General features: G+C 38.7%; 1 long non-coding RNA gene across 1 annotated transcript; it reads right to left on the reverse strand.

The window, feature by feature from the left end:
• Window positions 1-257: 257 nt before the first annotated feature.
• Window positions 258-6,374, reverse strand: LOC122212262. The gene is made up of 2 exons (XR_006199078.1): window positions 6,242-6,374; window positions 258-338 (listed from the first exon to the last, which is right to left on the reverse strand). It is a non-coding gene; the product is annotated as an uncharacterized LOC122212262 (long non-coding RNA).
• Window positions 6,375-7,327: the final 953 nt, after the last annotated feature.

A 7,327-nucleotide genomic window follows, 5' to 3' on the forward strand; every position in this document is an offset into this window, starting at 1 on the left:
TTCTTTTGACCATCCCGCCTGGTTACTGCTAGATTTGTAGGTTCACAGGCTTTTGCGGGTTCTACAAAACGCCCTGAATACGAAAAAGAAAAGAAAATCCCTAGTTTATTTACTTGTTTTGGTTTAATGCCAGGTTAAGAAATCCTGCTTGAGACTGAAACTCTGTTTTCTGAGCTGATCATTCGAACGGATTGGACTATAAGAAGCCAAACGGAGAAATGCAGTGATAAAACATCACAGATTAAAAACCCATTTTATTTTAGTTCTTTTGAATCCACTTTCACTCATTAGTCTTTTATTTTATATCCTTCTCCAAGATTGCCTGATGTCTGATGGCTCTGAGGAGAAAACAGGAAAGGTTGTTGGCATCTTATCAAAAGCCAAATTATTGAGTAGATTGACGTCCTACCATAACATTGGGTTAGAGATACATATGTCTCCCATCAAGCTCATATAAACCTTCCTCTGACTTAAACTACAGGTAATCAATTCCATGGCAATAGAAAGAGACTTACCTATTTCTTGGAAAGGAATAGAAGAAACAAATGTTTGGACAACGGCAGCTGTATTAATATACATGAGAAAGCAACAGCTAGTGTTATTCTACAGAAATGAATGAATGAATAAATAAATAGACTCTAAGCGCTTTATTCTTCTCACATAATTTCTTCTCAGTGACATTATTGAACAGGCTGTTGAAAACAAACATCGTTAAATGAGAAAAGAAAAGCAGCAGCCTTTCTTATTCCCAGCTGCAACGTTTTCCAATGACGAATGCTCCCTAAATGGGATTGAGCTTTTTGAAAAGAAGTCAGAGAGAAATTTGCTGTGGCCCCCTGACCCCTGGTAAGCACATGTATCTTCACCTGTCACATAACACACTGGCACTTGCTTACTTTTCAGCAAAGACTATTGATTTTGCTTATTGGCTGCAGGCGAGTCCATAAAGAACAAATTACAAAGTCAGAGGTCCACAGTTAGCAATTGCTTGCATGATAACAGGGGCCTCACTCCGCCCCCACCATTCGCCATTAACATCCTCACAACCCCAGCCAAAGGAGAAAGCTGGATAAGAAGCCGAGGAGGATGTGTTTTCAATTGCTGTAAAGTCAGTGATGTATACAAAGGTTTCTGTAAAGTAAGAATCTACAGGAAACGGGCTACAAATGTCAGGGGTATGTGTGCATGCGCACGCACACACGTACACACACGTGCTAAGTAGTGAATGGGGAGACGAAGCCTTAAAGTAGAGAAGACTTTCCTTTCTGGATGTCGAAAAGGGAGCAGCTGTGAAATTGTCCTCTCTTGAGGCTTAAAATGAAAACATGTAGATTGATATAGATATGATTCTGCTTGAAGGCAATTTCTCAAGATAACTTCCAGGGCAAAGAACCCATGATTATCTTACAGAGATTGAAGAATTGGCAGAATATGTTGGCCCTAAAATTAAACAGAGCCTGAGGGTGGAACTTTTAAATAAATAAACCAAAATAAGATGGAAAGTAATGTGATTCAAATCAACCTAAAGCCACTAAAGTGACTGTTCTTCCATCGATTCATTTCTATCCACACCTTAAATAATTTAATCAACTGGATCAAGCAGGCAGCGAGGTGAGTTTGTTGTTTAAACTCCTCAAAACTGCTTTCTAATGCAACAGTTTTCATCGGGTTACAATCCCAAGATTTGATGGTCACTGTAGTCAATAACCTAAAAAAACTGGGGGGAAATTAGTGGATGCTACTTATAATAATTAGATAATTTGACTCTTTTTTTGGCCTAAAAGTATAGTCTAATTCCAAAGTATAAGCACCAAGACACTAATCATTAAAATAAAGAAACATAGGATTTAAAAAAATATGTGTCATGAAATTCATACATCATTCTCATAAATGAATGTCCTGACACTTCTAACTCTCCAGAAGGCAGATGCTGGACAAAGACATATACTGGAGATATCAAATTATTGATGGACATAGAGGTGGAAAGTGGCTTCACTCAGTGTTTTCATAGAGCTTGATCAAGAAAATAAATATTGGAGAAATATATCTGAAAGCTACTTACAAGGTCATGTCGACCACATAGATAACCAATAATAAGAACTATCGCAGTGTCCTGTGGTCGAGGTGCGTACTTCATTCCCATCTTGTAGCATGAAAATGAAGATTTGGTTTGACTTTGCCACGTATTTGCTGACAGTCACTTACTATATTTGAGGGGATGCCATGCTAAGGAGACTGATCCACACGCCTTAAATAGCTGCATGGAAAGGAAAACTTCTAAATATACCCTCCCACAAGGCATGGGCTCTTATGAATATTATTGTGCATTAACATCACTTTGACGGAACTGCTGAGCTAGATTGCAGTTTTAAATGAAAACTAAAATCCTGGTCACTTTATTTCAGATGACACCGTAGAGATTCCCAGGTAAACTCACCCCAGAGAGAGTTTGCAAGAAATGTTTGGCTATGCAAATTACCTGCTAAAATGGATTTGGATGCAAAAGCTTGCAGGAAGATTATGTGAGTTTGGAACGAAAACGACAAGTCCAGCTTGGGACTCAGGGTATGAAGCATGGTGGAGGGTTATTGGCTACCCTCTTAGGCCCTATAAAACCCACAGAATGTTGAGCAAGGAAAAGTCTCAGACTTCAAAGCCAAACTTTTTGCACTCCCAGGATGCTCCCCTTAACCTCCCTCCTCTCCCCCTTGGCACCCCACAGCTCTCAAGCACATGGCCATTTTGCACTGTCAGGTGGATGGAATAAGTTTGTCATCATCTTCAGCTAGTAGTAGCTGTGAACTGGTTTGGGGATTGAGAGAGGAGTTGGGACATTTATGATCTTCCACAATGATTGCTGTTGCTAATTCTGCAGTGAAATATGTAGAGCATCTGGAGAGGGAATTCAATAAAGTGTGGCCAAAATAGCACTCACTTTATGCCCTAGCTTCTGGCACCGTTTAAGACAGCACTGAGACAGATCATATGACCCCAGCCCTTGCAAGACCTCATCACTTTTCATGGGAGAACTGAAAAGTGCTGATCCTGGAGGATTTATGCTGATGGAACACAGATAAAAATCTGCAGGTGTAACTTTTTAAAAATTTAGTACATGAAGCATAAAAAATATATCAGTACCACTATACATCATCCGGACTCAACTTCAACACCATGTTGTAGATACAAAAACACCCATCAGACTCTTCCAATGTGCAAGAATTCACATAACAAATAAAACGTTAAAAATGTTCCTCTTGCAATTTTTAAAGGGTATCAAGAATGGCATTTGCTTATGATGACCCTAAGAGAACACACCTTTCCTATATAAAGATATCAAATATTATTGACATGGACTGTCATCATCTAACTTTGCCCTGGGTGAGAACTTGTTATCTAGAATGCTTAGAAGAAGTATTGAGAAAAGGAAATAGAAAAGAATGAATACGGATACTCCAGAACGAACTGGAGGTGAAAAGAGCTAAGCAGTAGGTAAATGAAGGAAGAGGAAAGTAGGAAGTCCTAGCGGGAGGATGACCTTCTGGAGGGGCGCTGAAGTTCTTCACCTGGAAAGGGAGTTAAACTAGATTTTGAGTCTACTTCGAAACGCTTCCCTAAGAACTCAATCAAGAGAATGAAGACTGGGCATACAAAGATAATTTGCGTGATTGGAAGATACATAAATCTATTTTTTCCTAACTTACAAGGGCTTACAGTGAATCAATCACAGATATATATTGAAATTGTTTTGGAAAATAATGGACATATTTACCTGATTCTTGTGTCCTGAACAAATTCAAGGCACTTTACCAAGTATATGCCATTCTATACTGGGTGAAAACCTGAAGGTAATTTCTTCTCCAGAAAAAGAGATAGAAACAATATTGGATCAGAGTGGGAGAGGATATGTAGGTAATAATCCCACCCAGGTGTTTGACATTCTCTGCTACCAAATTTAGATTCTCAAATCTAAATCCTCAGCTCCTTTCAACTATCTCCTCAAACCTGAAAACTATCTCCTCAAACTTAAAATGTTCCAAACTCATAATGTCTTCAACTCTACCCCACCATGCTGACATCATTTTCTTTTGTTTTTCCCCAACATCATTTTCTGCCCTCAGTTCTATTGCTTCATGAATGGCATAACCACTATTTAAGACAGAAATGTGGGAGTCAGTCCATAAACCTTCTCTTCCTTCTTTACCCTACATCCTCAGTCATGGGGTCCTACAAATTTTATGCCTAAATAATCTGTCCTAAAAGTTTCCTCCCCACTTTTACTGTCTTAATTTAAGCCCTCTTTATGCCTTTTCTGGATTATTGCACCTCCTAACTTCCTAACACCATAACTCAACACCCACGTCTCTTAAAAAATTATCCTCACTTCTACCAGAGAAATCTTCCTAAAAGAAAACCTATATTACTCAGCATTAAATCTTTCCATGGATCCCTATTACCCTTTGGAATCAAAACCGAATTCCTTAGAACGGCATGAAAGATGCTTTATCATCTGACCTCTGCCTCCCTCATTTAGCCTCATCTTCTTCTAAAGCCCTACACTCACCCATATTCTGGTCCACTGCTTTAAGCTAAAGGAAATCACAGCCTATTCCTTTGCCTCCCTCCACCTGCTCCCCGCAGCCCATTCACTGAACTAATAGACCAAAGAGTCTTAGCTTCAGTTTTAAAATAACACCCAGGCAGGGGTGCCTGGGTGGCTCTGTCGGTTAACCATCTGACTCTTGATTTTAGCTCAGGTCATAATATCACAGTTCATGGGTTTGAGCCCCTCATCAGGCTGTGTGCTGACAGTGCAGAGCCTGCTTGGGATTCTCTTTCTCCTTCTTTGTCTACCCCTCCCCTGCTCATGCTCTCTCTCTCTCTCTCTCTCTCTCAAAATAAATAAATAAACATGAAAAAACATTAAATAACACCCAGGCAAAACATGTTTTTAGATTCCCCCCAAACATGTCTTTCTTATAAACATGACCTTACAAATCAAACGTTCTTGAGTTTTCAGATCATTACCTCGGTTAAGGGCTCTGAAAAACTCAGTCTGAAGCTCAGAGCTCAGTTTCCTTGTGAAAGCCTGGTTCTGTCTTCTCTTTGAAGCTATGAATGTCACTAATTCCGTAAGTGAAAGTCGTGCATAGGTCAACTAAGAAACTCTAGGAGCTACCAGAAACTAAAAAGACATCAGGTGGTGTTTTAGGATTAGTTTTTCTACTATAGGATCTTACCGGGAAAACAATAGGCCCTGGTCTAGGGTATCTGACTCCCTAGGAAACTACTGGACTATTTCAAAATAATGAAAACTATCCCTAAAATTCCCTGTGACTTCGTGTCTGTGAAGGAACTCTTCTAGTAAACATCAACTTATACTCCACAAATATATCATATTTATCATAGATTTAGAATATTATGAAATATAATGCCCAGTCTAACACAAAATTAGTAGCATACATCCATTTGTCTGTTGACACTCAAATGGATTAAAAAATGTATCTCTCCACATGGCACTTGGTGGAGACTGGGTGGTCCCTGAAGAGAAACACTGCTGAGTATACAGAGGAGAGAATTCTACCTCTCTCTCTTCAAGAGCAGTGGTGAGATTATCTTGGCTTCTGTGACTCCAGGAGAAGCTTTATTATGTCCAGAGGAGCCAGAATGGGAGAATCAGGGTGGTATTGAAGCAGTCAAAACCAAACAAGGCAAAGCAATGAAATGTTTGTGGGTGCCTTTGCTAATCTCTTACAAGATGCTCAGTTCAATCCTGAAGACAAGGAAGAAAAACAGAACTTTACAAGTCACAAAATTAGCATCGAAGGGAACCATGCAATTTGTATTTAAAAAAAAATTGTCACTTCAAGAAACAACTTTCTTATCTTCAAATTCAATTTGAGTTGGTTGAAATTCAGTTATTTCTTTACTCATTATTATATATGTATACTCAACTGAGATTTTATTCATGCTTTTCTGCTATTTGATCCCTGACTCAAACAGCGAATAGTAGTTTTATCTTCATTGATACCAAATGACATGAAATTCCTTAAGTGCTTGTTTAAGAAGCAAACATCCTATAAACATGTTTTTCTAGCTCTCAAGAAAGATGTCAAACAACTTTGTTATTCTGAAGCTTGAAAATCTCCTAACGGATTAGTAGTTTTACCTGAATTTTCAGAAGCAAATCCTACATGGTAAATCAACTGTTCAGAAAGTTCTTGTAAGAAAAAACATTGCTTACATTACACAGAAAGAGTGTGGCTGCTTTCACCTGGAAGGACGTCCATTTCTTTACTTGAGTTGTTTCATTGGTGTTATCACAGAAAAGCAAGCAAAGGATAGCCCCTTCTAGGTAATTCCTTTGTCATGGTTCAGCTCATCTCTGTGCCTTAAACTTAAGAAGCCCAATCAGGAGCCAGGATTGCTCTTTCCTGCATTATGATTCATACAGTGCATTCTAAGAAACTTCCACATGTAATTTATTGGTCCAAAAGTTCTGAGTATCACAGTCTGCCCTTACTTCACCCCTTTCCGATCTATGAGTTCTCAAAAAAGGATTGTAGGAACTTACATTCATTAAAAATATTCTTCATTCTAGAGTATACAAAGAATCTTCTCAAGAGACATAACGGTTTTATATCCTTAGTTTAATATCTACCAGAAAAAAACCTACCCAAACCCTAGCATGGTTGAAGGTTTACAAATATCTTATTTAGACTCCTAGATATGAGATCATTGGAAGCTTTGATTTCTAGAGTTTCCAAATACTCCTTGGCAGTATATTATCATGACTACTAATAATAGCTTACGCCGACTGAGTACCCATTATGTGCAAAGCTGTATCTTATTTAATCCTTGTAGAAATTTTATTAAGTCGAGAGTCTTACTATCCCTTATTTTACAGATAAAATTAGGCTTTGAGGGTGTTGCTAGTCATTATTACCAAAACTGTAAGTACCAGTAGCCAAGTCACCACGGCTCCAGAATGCTGAAGCTGGAGGAAGTGCTCCAGAGTTTCCGGGGTCCACTACCCACATATTTTTTCAAAAGTCTGAACGTGTAAAATTAGTGCCGCATTTCCCCTCCTGGTTCCCAGTCTCCTGTGTAGATTCACTATTTCAGAAAATGTGATCCCTCCCTCCTAAAGGCAGAGTCTTCCTCCGGTGGATATTTTCTCTGTGAAATAAGTGCTTTACTTTAAAGAATACACACTGTATTTGGTGAACATGACAAACATATGTTCGATATTGAATACTGTTGATGCTTACCGACATCAACATGATTATGATTATTGTTGATCGTAATGGTAAAACAATAGGGCCTAAGC

This window comes from Panthera leo, chromosome F3, assembly GCF_018350215.1.
Source record: "Panthera leo isolate Ple1 chromosome F3, P.leo_Ple1_pat1.1, whole genome shotgun sequence".
Lineage (NCBI taxonomy): Eukaryota > Metazoa > Chordata > Mammalia > Carnivora > Felidae > Panthera > Panthera leo.